At 46.5% G+C, this 17,145-nt stretch overlaps 1 protein-coding gene across 2 annotated transcripts in view; it reads left to right on the forward strand.

Moving 5' to 3' along the window:
- The window catches only part of LOC126958166 (40S ribosomal protein SA-like), a 900,761-nt gene that overhangs the window by 594,048 nt on the left and 289,568 nt on the right, over positions 1-17,145 (forward strand). Inside the window, exon 1 of one of the 2 annotated variants that reach the window (XM_050796364.1) lies at positions 7,363-7,372. The exons of the other annotated variant lie outside the window; for it this stretch is intronic. The gene's annotated coding sequence lies outside the window, so the exon portion shown is untranslated. Of the gene's footprint in view, positions 1-7,362; positions 7,373-17,145 lie in introns of those variants that run through there. 2 annotated transcript variants of the gene reach the window in all.

Genomic DNA, 17,145 nt, shown 5'->3' on the forward strand with positions numbered 1-17,145 from the left:
CCACTCACTCCTCACCCAGCATCGCTCCCCGCTCCCACCGGCTGCCTGAACCCTGAGCAGGAAGGGGGCAGGGAGGTAAGGAACCAGGCCAACATCCCTTTAAGCTTACCACCAATATCTCCCCTTCCCCCCCACCCCCCACATGCCACCCCACAAATTAGGAAAAACAAGGAGAAAAATGCATGTCTTTTATGCTGGAGAAAGAGAAAAGAAAATAAAAAACATGTATACAACACCCCGTCCAAAGGCTTGACAATTATTTTAAAGAAGGAGGGGAGTCGACAGAAAGAGTTCAAACGTCTCTGTCTCCAGTTCTAATTGGAAACGTTTCAACTGTTTATGTTACAAGAAGTGTCAGGGTCATTTGCTACCGGAGAGCTGACTTCTCATTGGCTGCTTAATTGAGTACCTCGGAGTCCACCCCACGTGGGAGAGGAATTCCTGGCACATTTAAAAAAAAAAAAAAAAAAAAAAGTCACCCGGGTGAGACAGAAAGCCCGTTCTGGATTTACAGAGCAGCGGCTCTCCAGCCCCCAGCCCCTCATTTGGGGTGCAAGGTGGCTGGTGAGCGACTGTCTGCCAGTCCGAGGAGCCGCTTCTCTGATTCTTTTTAAAATATTCGTCAAACACTTTAGCTGAGTTAATATATGTTTTACCCCCTTTCTTAGGAATTAAAGGGTATGGCTCAGGCCAGCCACCAGGCTGTGGTCACCTATTTGAGGAACTGATCACAGTGCCATGTGTGGGGTTGCAAACCTTTCCATGTCATCCCTTCCACTGGCTTTGATTTTTGGAAGCCTCTTGTTGGAACTGCTCAGAGAGGACAGAAATCTCCCTCACCATGCCCCGCTCCCTCGCTCCCTCGGTTGATTCTATAAGGCTCCTCTGATTCTTGGGCTTTGTCTTCATCACTAGAGTAATTCTGTCCCCCCCTACCCCACCCCTCCACTCACCAGGCATTCCAGACCTTCCTCCACAAGCAAGGACCTCAACACAGAGCAAAAGGAAGGGAAATTTTTATTTATTTAACAAACTCTTACATAGTGCTCAAGCTGTGTGCAGTGCTATTCTAAGCACTTGACAAATATGAACACATTTAATACTCACACAAGAAATGAAGTGGGTGCCATGAGTATCACCCCCATTTTACAGATGGCGAAATGGATACACAGAGGTACAATGATGTGCCCAGGATCACGTCAGTGACCGATGGACCCAGGCATTTGGGCATCAGTGTCCCTGCCCTTAACTACTATGCCCTGCTGTATCTACAAGCTTGGCTTTCCTGAGAATGCAGGCCAGGGCTGCAAGAGGGACCACAGGAACCTGGAGGGCCCCAGAGGGTCCCAGAGGGAGCTCATCCTGCAGCCACCTCATCTCAGGGAAGGCAACAGAGGCTAGTAGAGGGAGAGAACTTTCCAGGGTCTCCCAACTCCATCTTACCATTCTCTGACTGATTCAAGTTATGTGACCTTGGGGTACTTATTTAATCTTGCTAAGCCTCCATTTCCTCATCTGTAAAGTGGAGATAACAATCCAGTACCTGAGAGAATTGTCCTGAGAATCAATGGAGATAATGCATGTGGTGTACTTAGTACAGAACCTGGCACATTAAGTGATCGATAACAGTTAGCTGTGGTGGCCATGATGATAACACACAACTATCTGGGTGATTCAACTCCTCCAATATTTTCTGTGTGCCTGGAGAGGCTAGGAAGCCCTGGTGGGAGCAAGCCAGGCAGCAGCCCTAACCTTATTCTGCATAGGCACAGCCACGCCCAGCTGGGAATACCCAGCTCCTCTCCTCTGGGCTCTCAAGAAGGCCCTCCTGAGGTCACTGGGCCTTCCTCTCCCTCTCTGGGAATCCCATGCTTTATCAGGGTCCTCAGATGACCTTGGGCATCCCTGCAGCCCAAGGACCCTTGGAGCGTGCAGGAGGCGGGAAGGAAGGAATGGGGAGGGGCAATTCAGAGCTAACCCTGGGGTGAGGTGGGAGAGGATAGAGGCAGAGAGAGATCTGTCGGCCACCACAGTGGAATTCATAGCATTTCTGAGAAGACAAGCCACAAGAAATAAGCCTATAAAGTATGAAGTAGGGAAGAACAGTTGTGAGAAGGACGGTTCTGGAAGGACTTCCTGGAAGGGTGGCGCTTGAGCTCAGCTCAAAAGGATGGACAGAAGTTGCGGTGGGCAGAGGGGGCAGGATGAATAAATATTTCTAACAAAACCCTTCCCTTCCCCCTTCCCCAGCACCTAGGTCGTTTCTGCTTCCTTGGGTCTTGTCTTAGTTTTGCCACCTGACAAGCTGTTTTTGCTCCCTGGGGAACAGAGCTAAGAGCTTGCTTCTCTAAGACCCTGCTCCCATCCCCACTCCCATTTTAGGCTCCAATGAGGATGCCTCTGAAGGTTACTACAGCCAGGAGAGAGGGGTCCACTCATCTGGACTGTGTGGCAGCACCAACCTGGGCTTCAGGAGGCCTGAAGATCTGCAAGACCTTGGGCAAGACCCCCAAACTCCTGGGGTCTCCATTTTTACCTCTGAAAAATAAGAATAATGGCACCTAATTTCTTACCTGGCAAGAATTTACGGAAAGCTTACCTCCAAAATATAAGGAAAGCCCTTGCCTTCGAAAACATACACAAGGCGAGACTGTCCCCAATTCCAGGTTGTATTCCAGGCTGTATCTAGGCCCTCAGAGCTAAATAGAACCTGTGCAGGGAAATAGTGTTGGGTAGAAGGGTGGGGGTGGGGGTGAGGGGACCAGGACCATTAGGGAAGCTGCCTGTAGAGGGTGGACCTTGCTGTGGCTCAGTGGGAAGGAAGGAAGAGAGTTCCAGATAGGAGCAAAGGTGCCCAGCCAGGACACTCCAGAGAACACTCACTGGGGAATGGTTTGGTTTGCTCCATGGCCCAATTAGCGGAAGAGGCCACTGCCTCTCTCCAGAAAGCTTTGGAAGCCAGACTACCAGGCGATGATTTACGATGAGGCCCTCATGCCCACCTGAGACTTTGTGAGGGGCAGGTGTGCAGGGTAGGCATGGAATGTGTTTGTTCACCTGTCTTTAGCAGAAGAATAAGACTGGAAACATTCTCCCCCACACCCGCTCCAAAGCCGAGCTGAATTGCATCCCGCTGTTCCCAAGGTGCACTTTGCTGACCTCTATTGACTAATGGCGCAGGGTTTCCATGCCTCATGCCGGAACCGGGTAAATATTTATCGAAGTGATTGGGCGTTCTAATTAAGAGATTTGTGCCGTTTCTTTCTTTCCTTTTTAAGGATTCAAAGCTGAGGCTTAGGAGATTAAGAAATATTTTGCTGGTATTAATGCATTCAACTTCACAAGGGTGGAGGCCCACGCTGTAAGAATTATCCAGGCCAGTGGAAGGGAGTTCTGGGGTCAGTCTGGATCATTTAGGAGGAACTTGCGCCAGGCACACCTGGTCTTTGATGGAGGTTCTGAGTTGGGGCGGGGAAGGAGGAGGGAACGAGAGATGAGAGAGTATTTGCCTGACAGATTTGATTTTCACTCCCAGATCTGTTATCAGCTTTGTATCTTTTTAATAAATGAATTTATAAATGTGAGTTTGTCACATACATCCAGCAATAGTGAGAGTCTGATCAAGTGTGTTCTCATACACCAGTGGCTCTTAACTGAGGGTGATTTTGCTTCCAAGGGGAATTTGGGCAGTATTTGGAGACATTTTTGGTTTTCACAGCTCAGGGTAGCAGTGCCTTTGGGTACAGAACAGAGATGCCTCTAAACATCCTGCAATGCACAGAACACCCTCCTCAACAAAGAATAATCCAGCCCCAAATGCCAATAGTCCTGAAATTGAGAGACCCTGACATATATTATCTCATGTAATCTTAACAAATAGGGCCGTTCTCTATGTCCCTATTTTGCAGGTGAGTAAACTGAGATACAGGAAGCAAAGTGTCACATGTGCAGGAAGGGAAGAAGCTGATTGGTGAGCCCAGTCCCCTCTGTCTCCAAAGCCTACCCTCTGTCCTCTCCTCTCAGTGCCCTCTCTACTAGAAAGTAATTCATATCCCCCCAGTTCTAGGTTCCTACCTTGTGCCGCATTTGAGCCATTTTAAAGATTGCCCTACAAGTTAGCAATTATCTAGTCATTCAGATAAAGTCACTTTATGAAGAGCTAATGCTAGAGAGGTCCTGGGATCCTCTGGCAGCTCCTCCAAGTGGGGACAACAGTCCTAGGTTATTAGGTGCCTGTGTAACATTGGAAAATAGTCACAAAAGTTGCCGTTGGCACATCCCTGAAAGATGTCAGGGTGGAAGGCTAAATGGAATTAGGTTGTACGGAGTTTGGCAGGGAGGTGTGGCCTAGTGATGGGGTATTCTTTGCCTTTTTGGGGAGTGCCCTTCCTGAAGTTGAGATTCTGCAGGAGGGAGATAGGGGCAACCACAGAGAGGTGGGTTGAAACAAGGTTGGGGGGCAAACACAGGAGACTGATGGGGACTCTGAAAGTCCAAGCTGCAGGTGGACCTTGGAGTTCTGGAAATAGAGAGAGATAGGGGCAAGAAAGGGGGCAAAGGGGCCTCACTTGCAAGAAAGGCACATAGAAGACTATAGATTTTGATGTTGGAGTGGAATTGAAACCAATAAAAAGACTCAATTTTGAGGGCTTGGAGTTCCAACTTATTATTTGACCACTAACCTACCATAAAAAATCTATGAGACAAGGTACAAACAAAACCAACGCCATCTTACTTTTGTCTTGTGTTTTCTGCTTAAAGCATTGTCTTGTCTGTGGGTTCCTAGTTAAGACACAACATGGAGAGTGAGGAAAATGATGCCCATGGCAGATGAAGAAGCTGAGGGCCAGGGAAGGTTAGGTAGTTTGTCCACCACCACACAGTTGACGATGGTGAGTTGTGACCAAACTTAGGCTTTCTGGCACTAGAATTGATTCTTTCTATAAACCAGTCAAGCTTTCAAATTGTGCTCTAAGGAGGTCCTGGGATCCTCAGAAGTTGATGGGGGTGCCAAGAAGATAAGGAATTAAAGAGAGTGGTCACAGGGATCACTTCCCCCACCTCAATCAGAACAGCCCCAATTTTTACCTGTTTTATAGTTTAGGTGTCCTGGTGATGCCTCATTCAGAGGACCTTGTGTTTCCTTGTGCTTTGGGAGTCTTTTAGCTCTAATTTTGCATCTCATTTGCTCCTGTGAAATGGCCTACTAGAAAAGGGAGACTCTGGGAAGTCCCATTCATACCCCTAGAGCCTCATTGGTAGGGAAAGTAGACTCAAATTCAGGCCTTGTTGTGTGGAAGGGCTGAGCAGCTCAGAAGGGACAGGCTACAGATTATTCTGGGGGCAGCCTCCCACCCTTTTACAGGGAAGGAAAGGAAGACCCGGAGAGGTGGAGTAACCTAGCCAAGTCATATGGCTCATGCATGGTGGGCCTGGGATTCTATGTAAGCCCTGTTGAGCTGCAGAGGCTGTGCCCATCACCACTGCACTACCCTACCCAATACTATCCTGCCTCACTAACCCACCATTCCTTCATGCCAGGTCCCAGTGAAATAATGCTCTGTTCTCTGCTAAGTAGGGGCCTGGCACTTCCTAATACATCACCTAATTTATTACCGTGGCCTCCTGGTACTTGTCTTCCATTTGAACCTCCTCACTGGAAATGTTATGCACTGCAGAGGCTGACAGCTGAACATTATGCTTCTAGACTTACTCACTGCAAGGGTTCTGAAGAAAACATGGCTTCCCCATTAGATCCACCCAAGCAAGATGGGAAAACAGCAGTAAGACAGAGACCATCTCTGGCTACCTGTTCTTTCTGGTTGGTGATATGTTTGCGGAGATGGTGAGTTTTTCTGCACCTATGTTGCAGTATCTAGCCACTACCTTCATAAACGTCCAGTGTAAGTTGTGTGGGTGGAGGGTGCAACTCTCTGAGCTCTGAATTTTGATGACAGACCTCCCTGAAGTCAGAAGTTCTTGAGGTGACCATCTATTTCCCCATCCTCCTGACTATACCGGAAGAGGCAGCCCTCTGACCCTATAAAACTCCTAGAAGAAAACACATGCTAAAGCTTTGTGACATTGGATTTGGCAATGATGTGTTGGCAGTGATGCCAAAATCACAGGCAACAAAAGCAGAAATAGGCAAATGGGACTAGAACTTAAAAACTTCCATGCATGAAAGGAATAGATTAAAAGAGGGGGAAAGGGGGCTGGGTGTGGAGGTTCACACCTGTAATCCCAGCAGTTTGGGAGGCTGAGGTGGGAGGATTGCTTGAGCCCCAGGAGTTCAAGATCAGCCTGGGCAACATGGAGAAACCCCATCTCTACAAACACACACACACACACATACACACACACACACGCAAAAAATTAGCTGGGCATGGTGGTGCACACCTGTAGTCCCAGCTACTCAGGAGGCTGAGGTGAGAGAATCAGCTGATCCCAGAGGTTGAGGTTGCAGTGAGCCATGATCTCACTGTTGAACTTCACCCTAGGCAACTGGAGTAAGACCCTATCTCAAAAAAAAAAAAAAAAAGGGAGGGTAAAGGCAACCTACAGAATGGGAGAAATATTTGCAAATCACATATCTATAAGGAGTTAATATCTAGAATATATAAAGAACTCCTACAACTCAATAATAAAAAACCAAATAACTTAATTTAAAAATGGGCAAAGGACTTGAAAGACATTTTTCCAAAGAAGATACACAAATGGCCAGCAAACATATGAAAAGATGCTCAACGTTACTAATTGTTAGAGGAATGCAAATCAAAACCACAATGCAATATCACCTCACCCCATTGGGATGGCTGTTATTTAAAAAAAGAATTGTTGATAAGGGTGAGGAGAGATTAGACCCTTGGTGCATTGTTGGGGGGAATATAAAATGGTACAGCCACTATGCCAAACAGTATGCAGATTCCTCAAAAAATTACAAATAAAATTACCATATGACCCAGCAATGCCACTTCTGAGTATATACACAAAAGAATTGAAAATAGAATCTCCAAGAGATATTTGCATACCCATGTTCATGGCAGCATTATTCACAATAGCCAAGAGGTGGAAGCAACCTAAATGTCCATTGACAGATAAGTGAATAAAGAAAATGTGATGTGATGTGGATGTGTGTATGTGTGTGTATAGACACACGATGAAATATTATACAGCTCTAAAAAGGAAGAACATTCTGTCACATGCTACAACATGTATGAACCTTGAGAACGTGATGCTAAGTGAAATAATTGTTACAAAAAGCCAAACACTGTATAATTTCACTTATTTGAGGAATCTAAAGTAATCACACTCATAGAAACAGAAAGTAGAATGATGGTTGCCAGGGGCTGATGGGAGAGAGGTATGGGGAGTTATTGTTCAATTAGTACAGAGTTTAAGTTTTGCAAGATGAAAAGTCCAAAAATCTGTTGCACAACAACAGGAATATAGTTACTATTGAATTCTATACTTAAAAGTGGTTAAGATGATACATTTTATAGTATGTGTTTTTTACTAGGATTAAAAAATAGATAAAAGGTGGCAGCGCCTCTGGCAGGTGAGTTCTGTAGAGTTCTAGTCATAGTTCCTGCAGGCCAAGCCTCCAGGACTCTCCTCTAGCTTAAGATATTAATTCCTTCTATTAAATGTCTGTTTCAAATAGCTGGGGTGATCCTTGTTCCCAGCACCTGGCCTCTGACTGATATACTCCTGCTTCTTCCAGCAAACCTCCCTACTTGTCAATCTCTGCCTGACTGGTGCTTTTTGGGGTCATTTATGTTTCCTTGATGTTTATCTGTTTTATTAGAATAGTGATACTGAATGTAATGATGATACAAGGCCGTTAAGCATACACACGAACAGGTGACTCCGTGCAACCGAGGCACAGCATGCTACTCAGAGCTTAAGTGCTACTTGCAGATACACAAGTTGGAATCCTGACACCCCAGCTTTTTTGCTTTAGGACCTTAGGCAAGACACTTGTTTTTGCTAAGCCTCAGTTTCCTCATCTGTAAAACTGGGATAATGCTAGTACCTTGCTCACCGTGTTGTTGTGAGAATTAAGCAGGATAACGCGGCTGGCAGCAAGCCTTCAATGACTGTGAGTGATTTTGAATGAATGAGGACACATCAACCGCTTGGTCTCAATGTGTTCAGACTCCTCAGCCTCTTTATCTAAATCCAAGCTTGGATGCTTTTCTACCTAGAGCCAGATTCTCTGCTCCCAGAATTTAAATATGTCTCACATTAATGGGAGACACAGAGAGATGGGAAGCTGGGGAGCCAGAGGCCTCAATGTTAGAAGTCAATGTTCATCAAAGGGCCCCTGGAGTCCTCGAAAAAGGAGAATGCAGAGGTGGGTGGGTTTTCAGTAGACCTGAATGTATGTGTAGGGGGTGAGAGGTAGGGAGATGCTCCTCCAAAGCCAGCAAGGGCGAAACATGGAGGCAGCCCCAGCCCACCTGCCTGCAGCCTCCCTCTTTTTGGAGGCCAAACCCAGAGAGAATGAGAGCCAGAACCAGGCTGCCCTCCACAGTTGGCACACAGGGTTCCTCTTTTAGCCAATGATGAGAAGGTCCTCTCCAGCCTAATTAACTGCAGACTTGTAACTTCTAACTCAGACAGGAATGAGGCCAGACACAGACTGAGCAAGAACAAAGCCCCCACGACTGTGTCTATAGGGCTGGGCTTCAGAACGAATCTTTAGAAGATCTCCGTCATACTGTTGGTTGGGGTCGCAGAATTGAGGTATAGAGAGGACCTACACATGGGGTAATCAACCCACGGGGGAACTGTGAACATGGACCCCTTCCCAGATGATACTCCAACATACATGATTTTGGAAAGGGCTCCCCAAAAGGGGCTGAGGGAGATCAGAAGAGCAGATAACTTGGCCATGGATGGCTGATGGGTTGAGGGCCAGGCTAAGTGACCTGGCCTTCATTCAGGGGATACTAAAATGACTGACTTGTAGGTGTCAGCCTTGTGCTAAGCCATTGACACAATTGTTTCATCAAACTGTGTAACAACAGGGCCATGATTGCTGCACCCAGAACCACCTCAGCACTGAAGCCCCATGCCCCAGCTGCAGAGAGTATTGGGAGAGGAAAACGCTGAGCTGAGACCCCTTCTGCAGAAGACAGCCAGCTGCCTCCCCAGGCAAGCCAGCCTCAAATGATGCTAGGATGTGAGGGTCCCGGGAGGCCTCGTGCCCCAGCCCCTTTGAGGCAGCTCTGTAGGACCAACCCAGCTCCAGAGCTCCCCATGGGGTCGCGGGGACCTTTTTGTGACTTCATCAAGCCCTATGTACTTTTCCCTATGCCCCGTCCTGCCTCCAGGTGAGGCGCTGGCAATGAAGCACTCCTCAGTGAGCATGGGAATATTCTCTACTTTATGATCGCCAGATTTAGCAAATAAAAATACAGGACACCCAGTTACATTTGAATTTCCTTTAAACAATGAATTTTTTTTTAGTATAACTATGTCCCAAATATTGCATGGGACATACTTATACTAAAAAAAAAAATCACCCGTTGTTTATCTGAAATTCAAATTGTACTGGGTGTCCTATATTTTCATTGGCAACTCTGCTCCATCTCAGTCTGTGCTTTGGGGAACCTGACCTGTAACAAACCCCACCAAGTGGGCACTATCATTGCCCTCATTTTAGAAACAGAACACTGAGCCTCGAATTCTGGTCCTATGAGTGACCCTGGTTATTAAGGCAGGAGTGGAACAACAGCAGTGGATTTGGGAGCTGGATCAACTGGATTGGGGTGGGGGGTGCAGAAACTCCTCAACTATTTTCACAGCCCCACCACGAACTGGGCCTACAGCTCTGGAGGAAAGGACTCCAGTACGGGTTTTCCAGCCAGCCTTCCCTGGGCAGGGCTGAACAACCCCCTGGAAGAACATTTTAATCAGCCGCCTTGTCTGTGCCTCTCTTGGCCTTTGCTTTCATTGTCAGAGTCTCTGTCAATAGCTGGAAATCCAGGCAGCAGCACAAGTAGACATTTCGCTCCTTCCCAAGCAGAAATCTCACAAAGGGCAGGGCTCCCCTCTTTACAAGGAAAACAAACAGGTCTTCAGGCTCCCAGGGGCTGGGGGTGGGCTGGGGCAGAGGGAGGCTTGGGGGGAGGGGGAGGGGGCAGCCAGCTGGCTCAGCCTGGCCCAGGCTCCCACCCTCACTGGCTTTCCACTTCCATCTGCCTTTCCCCCACGCAGATCCAGACTGCGGGGGGAACCTGGGCGGGCTCCCCTCTCCTCTGGAGAGTGCAGCTGGCTAAAGCCTCAGTATTGCTCAGCCAGCCCTAGCAATTCCACTCCATCCCTCCCTGGGAACCAGGGTGACCTCTAAGCAAATTGGGTTCTGCCACTCCTCTGCTCAGAATCATTCTATAGCACCCTGCAGACATAGACTGTGCCCTTCCACGCTTCAGGCCTTTGCCCGTGCTGCTCCCTCTACCTGCAATGTCCTTTCTTCTCTATTTGAACCCATCCATTCTTCAAGATCCTTTTTTCTTCTGTGAAACCTTTGCTGTACCCCCTTAGTCAGAATGAGTCACCTCCCTCTCTGGGCTAGCATGGTATCTTTACTTGTGTCTGATGCCCTCATCCCAGGCTGTCCTGCTCCATGTTTAGCTGGGTACGTGTGGTCTCTCCCCGAGGCTGTGAGCATTCATCTGACCTTCGTGCAGCATTTTCCAGTTCGTGAGGTGGTTTCACATCTCTGCTCCCTTATAGCTCTCTTGGATAGACACCATTGTCCCCATTTTAAAGATGATGCAATAGAGACCTGAATGGTTTCCTGATGTACTCATCATCAGGTAGCTAATAACTGCAGAACAGGACTTGATTGCGTAGATCTTCGAGTCAAAGGCCAGTGCTGTTTCCAGGAAAGGCTGGCATTCTGACCTTACATGCAAACACCACCTAGCTCAATGGCTAGACACACAATATTTCAATCGTGCTGAGAAGAACCCCTTCCCCTGCTCTCCCCACCAACCCTCCTGAGGCCCCAGCTCCTGGCTGGGTATGAGGATGCTGGGGCACGAGTTCGACTTCCGGCTCTGCCTGCTTCCTCTTTAACTGGAATGCTGGGGCCGGGTGACTGGGAGGTCAGCTTCTGGGGAGTGCAATAGGAAGCTACCATCATTGTGCCATTGACGGTAAGGCCAAGAGGAACTGGGATTGGGGCCCATGCACTCCGGAGAAAGGGAGTTGTACCAGGTGCTTTCCGCCTCTGTGTGGCCCCAGCATCAGCAGCCTACCTGGCAAAGAAGCAAGCCTGGAATCTCCCATTTCCCATGGGCCACTGTCAGGGCTGCCCCAAGTACAGGGCTTCAGTAAGGGCTTCCACCCTAGACCTTTAAAGTAGACACCAATCTCATCAGGGCATCGTGATGGCTCTACTGTCCAACCAGATCCCAAATCCCACCTCTTGTCACCCACTCTGCTGCTACCAGCAGGTCCCAGCCACCATATTGCCTCTGCTGGCAGACTCTTGCAGCCCCTAACAAGCCTCTGTGTTTCCACCCTTCCACCCCTCCGTGTAGTCGGCGCTCAACCGAGGAGTCAGTATGATGATGTCAGTCCTCTGCTCCAAACCCTGCCCTGGCTTCCCATTTCTAGCCAAGAAAAGCCCAAGTCCTTCAGTGGCCTGGTGGGCCATGGACAGATCATGGAGAGGATCTGTCCCCATTGTCCTCTGCCCCTCTGCCTTGCTCACTCCACTCACCCCCTCCTCTGTGCCAGATTCAGCCCTGCCTCTGGCCTTCACACTAGTTGATCCTTCTGCCTGCAAGGTTTTCTTGGCTAACTTTCTCTCCCTCTTCCTTCACATCCTGCTAAGAACCTCACCTTTTTAACATGGCCTACCATGCTGGAGTCAGTCCAGTTCCACCCCCACCACTCCTGACCCTACTCTCTGCTCTACCTGTTGTTTCTTTGGTAGCCGTTGCGCCTTTTAACAAGCCATGAAGCTTGCTTATGTTGATTGCTTACTGTCTGTCTCCTGCCCTGGAATGCCATCTCCATGAGGCAGCCAGGGACTCTGTCTTGTTCACTACTATAGCCCTAAAAGAGTGCCTTTGCCTGTGGTATGCACTCAATACATATTTGTGGGTGGAACTGAATCTATGAATGTGGATTGGGGTCCCCAACCCCTGGGCTGTGGACCCTGGGCTGTGGACCAGTATCTGGCCATGGCCTGTTAGGAACAGGGAGGCACAGCAGGAGATGAGCAAGCATTATTGCTTCAGCTCCACCTTCTGTCAGATCAGTGGCAGCATTAGATTCTCATAGAAGTGCGAACCCTATTGTGAACTGCATATTCGAGGGATCTAGGTTGTGTGCTGCTTATGAGAATCTAATGCCTGATGATCTGAGGTGGAACAGTTTCATTCCAAAACCATCCCCATCCTGTCCGTGGAGAAATTGTTGTCCATGAAACTGGTCCCTGGTGCTAAAAGTCGTGGAGATCGGTGATGTAGATAACAGTCCCTAAATCATTGAGCTGTATAATAATTAAATCAATCAATCAAGAACATGAAAGTTCTCATGATCAATGTGTTAAAATGAACATGACTCTTATCCCCAGTGAAAGGGGTTAAGGGTGCTCCCACCCTCTTCCTTCCTGTTGCTGGGGCCTGGGTCCCCATTCTGTGAGTGGGACCTCAGCTAACAGAGACCTGGCCTTCTCCCCTTCTAATCCCCTGCCTTTCCTGGAGAGTGTAGTGGGATGGGGAGGCTCATCTGACAGGGATTCCTAGAACAGCCTGTGTTTGTGTCATAGGAGGACATGATGGCCCCATGTGGGAAAGGGACGTGACTGAGGTCTGATGCCCAGTCTAGGTCCCTCTCACCATCCCTCTGGCAACTGCATATTTGGAATCCCAAAGCAAGAGTCAGTATCTAGCAAAGGACGCATTAAAAAAAAAAAAAAAAGAAAAAGAAAAAGAAAAAAAGAAAAAAACTGTTTGTGAAATGTTTTAAGATAGAAAGCCTTACATAGGCATTTTTCGTTTTTATTTGGTTATGCTTATATTAAATCATTTTTGTTGCAAAGAATAAAATAATATGAAATTTAAAATTCCTGGAAAATCTGAGGTATATGATTGGCTGTTTGCATTTTTCGTTTCAACAGATATTTATTGAGGACCCATTACACATAAGTCTTGGAGATGGGCAAGGACAAAACACAGTCTCTGCTTCCAAGAGTTCTTTGGCTGGGGTCCGGAGAGGATGGGAGGTGTTGTGTAAGAGAGGATGTTGCTGCTGTAGCAGTTGTCTCTTTGGTATTTATCCAAATGAGTTAAACACTTATATCCACGCAAAAACGTGCACAGGGACGTTTATAGCAGCTTTGTAATTGCCCAAACTTGAAAACAACCAAGATGCCCTTCAATGGGTAAATGAATAAACTAACTATAGTACATCCAGACAATGGAATATTATTCAGGGATAAAACAAAGATATGAGCTATTAAGCCACAAAATTATATGGAGAGACTTTAAATGCATATTACTAAGTGAAAGAAGCCAGCCTGAAAAGGAAAAGGCTGTATGATTCCAACTAGATGACATTCTGGGAAAGGCAAAACTATGGTGACAGGAAAAGGATCAGAGGCTGTCAAGGGTTAAAGGGGAGGGAGGGACGAATAGGTGGACTACTGGAGAGTTTCAGGACGGTGCAACTACTTTGTGTGACACTTTACACATTTGTCAAAATCTAAAGAATGTACAACATCAAGAGTGAACCCTAATGTAAACTGTGGACTTCACCTAATTATGTATCACTATTGACTCATCAATTATAGCAAATGTACTATGCTAATGCAAGATGTTAGTAACAGGGGAAACTGGGGGTGAAGTGAAAGGGTGTTGGGGAATTCTACTTTCTGCTTGATTTTTCTGTAAACCTAAAACTGATTTTTTAAAAGTCTATTTAAAAAAAAAAAAAGAGCATCATGAAGTGTAATCATGGAGAAATGCATAGGTATTATGGGAGCAATCTGGGGTAGGGATTGGGGAGGGCTTGGGAGTATGGGATTCAGTAACGAAGTCAAGACCCTTGTATGTAAAGTTAGACAGACAAAGTTTCAAATTCCACCTCTGCCACTTATCCACCATGTAGCCTTAGCCAAGTTACTTAACACCTCTTAAACCTCAGCTTACTCCTCTGTAAAATGGGGCTGATGAGGCCTGCCACCAAATTATTACGAGGTTTAAATAAAATGCAAATAAAGTACTTGGCACTGCCAGTGATGAGAGTCAGTGCTTGGTGAAAGACAGTTTCTCTTTATGCCACGGTGGGTGAGGAGGCTGGCTCAGGTGGCGTGCAGGAGGAGAAAGCATGCTAGCCTGAGAAGCAATGTGGGCGGAGCCCTGGAGGTTCAAGGAAGAGCAGATGCAGGGGGTTTGGCTCAGCCAAGAAGGGCATGTGGAGGGTGGAGGCTGTGGCTGCAGAAGCAAAAGAGATAGGTAGGGTGCTGTGGCCTTGTGTGCCATGCTAGGGAGTTGGTGTTTCCTCTTGAGGATTAATGGAAGGCAGGATGACTGGCACTGGGTATAGCCATGATTGGCTTGGCAGTTTAGAACGTTCCCTCCAGCAGGCACAGAAAAAAATGATGGGAGAGAGTATGGGGGAGGGGGGAAGCAGGAAAGGAATGACAGCAGCAATCCAGGGACAATTTTTCTGGGGCCAGAGTAGTGGGAAAAGTTGGACTGTGGGGTCTGGGAGTTCGGGATGTGGCTTGGGAAAGCAGCTTAGCTGAAGTCACCCGCTGGCTAGCTGTGTGACTGTAGGTAAGTCATTTAACCTCTTAGAGTCTCAATTAGTTCTTCTTTAAGAATGTCTGTCTTCTAGAAAGATCCTGAAGTTGAAATAAGATAGTAAGAATGAAAGAAGTTCTGGGGGCGGGAGAGACAGGAACTATATACTGAAGTCTCCGACTATGGGAGGTGGAAGATGAAAACGGCACAGTCTAAAACTGCAGCATTCAGAGCAAGGCCTGTGGGGCTGACGGTGCTGGGTTTGAATACTGGCCCCGCTGCTTACCAGCGTGAAATCTTGGTCTTACCACTTAATTTATCTGAGCCTCCTTTGTAGCATCTGCAAAATAAGGATACTAATACCTACCACACAAGGTTCTGTGGTGGGGTCACATGAGACAATTGCCAAGGGCCCAGAACATAGTGAGGGTTTCAAAGATGAGAACAGTCATTACTATCATCATTATTATTATCATCCTTGGAGGAATATAATCAAGAATATTTTTTCTTTTATTGTGATCTGTGTTATCAACATGATGTATGTATCGTGAGTGTCTTGAAAATAAAAAAACTTAATTTATCAAAAGAATAAGAAGACAAGCCACAGACTGAGAGAAAATATTTGCAAAACACATTATCTGATAAAGGACTGTTAACCAAAATATACAAAGAACTCTTAAAACTTAACAATTGGAAAACAAATGACCTGATTTCAAAATGAGCCAAAGATCTGAACAGAGACGTCACCAAAGAAGGTATATAGATGGCAAATAAGCACATGAAATGATGCTCAACATCATATGTCATTAGAAGATTCCAAATTAAAACAGTGATGAGGTACCGGTCCACTCTTATTAGAAGGGCCAAAATCCAAAACCCTGATACCACCAAATCCTGGTGAGGATGCAGAGTATGTGTGCACTCTCATGCACTGATGGTGGGAATGCAAAATGGGACGGCCACTTTGGAAGACAGTTTCAGACAAAACCAGAAGTACTTTTATCATATGACCCAGCAATCTCACTCCTTGGTATTTACTGAAAGGAGTTGAAAACGTAAGTCCACACAAAAATCTGCACATGGATGTTTATAGCAGTGTTTTTTTCATAATTGCCAAAACTTGGAAGCAACCAAGATGTCGTTCAGTAGGTGAATGAATAAACTTATATCCAGGGAATGGAACATCATTCAGTGATAAAAAGAAATGAGAAGCCAGGTGCAGTGGCTCACACCTATAATCCTAGCACTCTGAGAGGTCGAGGCAGGAAGATTGTTTGAGGCCAGGAGTTCAAGACCAGCCTGGGAAACATAGTGAGACCCTGTCTCTACAAAAATAAGTTTAAAAAGAAAAACAAATAAAAAAAAAAAAAATGAGACATCAAGCCATGAATAGGCATGGAAGAATCTTAATGCATTTTGTTAAGTGAAAGAAGCCAACCTGAAAAGGCTATAGACTAGGATTCCAGTGATGTGATATTTTGGAAAAGGCAAAACTATAGAGAGGGTAAAAAGATCAGTGGTTCTCAGAAATTAGGGGAGAAAGATGGGTGAATAGGTGGATCACAGAGGATTTATTTAATTTCAGAGAAAGGTCTCGCTCTGTTGTCCAGGCTGGAGTGCAATGATGAAATCATAGCTTACTGCAGCCTCAAATTCCTGGGCTCAAGTGATCTTCCTGCCTCAGCCTCTGAAATAGCTGGGACGACAGGTGTGCACCACCGCACCTGGCTATTTTTAAAAACTTTTTGTACAGATGAGGTCTTGCTATGCTGCCCAGGCTGAGCACAGAGGATTTTTAAGGCAGCGAAACTACTCTGTTGCTGAGACAGTGGATGTATGTCATTATACATTTACCAAAACCCATAGAATGTACAACAACAGTGAGCCTTAATGTAAACCATGGACTTTGGGTGACAACGACACATCAATGTAGGCTCATTGATTGTAACAAATGAGCTCTCTGGTGAGGGATGTTGTTAATGAGGAGGTTGTATAAATGTGGGGGCAAGGGGTGTATGTGAAATCTGTGTATTGTCCATTCAATTTTGCTGTGAACCCAAAACTGCTCTAAAAAATAAAGCCTATTAAAACACTTTTTTTTAATTAGCTCAGATTTGACACACAGAAAGAAACATATCCAGGAGACCAAGCACAGATGAAGCTCATGGATTCAGAATCTTGGAGAGGGGAAGGTCTTAGAGATTCTGTTTTCTCAGTCTCCAATCTGTGACCCTCACTTTTACCAAGATTCCCTCATGGGAACCGTCCCAGTTGGAGGGCTTTTTCAGTGGGGGCATGACTTTCTTGGAATCTCAGTGGGTCAGAAGTAAAGACCTTAAAGATCGCTGCCTACTCCCTTTGCAGTTCTGATGAG

The sequence above is a fragment of the Macaca thibetana genome, chromosome 7 (assembly GCF_024542745.1).
Source record: "Macaca thibetana thibetana isolate TM-01 chromosome 7, ASM2454274v1, whole genome shotgun sequence".
NCBI classification, from domain to species: domain Eukaryota; kingdom Metazoa; phylum Chordata; class Mammalia; order Primates; family Cercopithecidae; genus Macaca; species Macaca thibetana.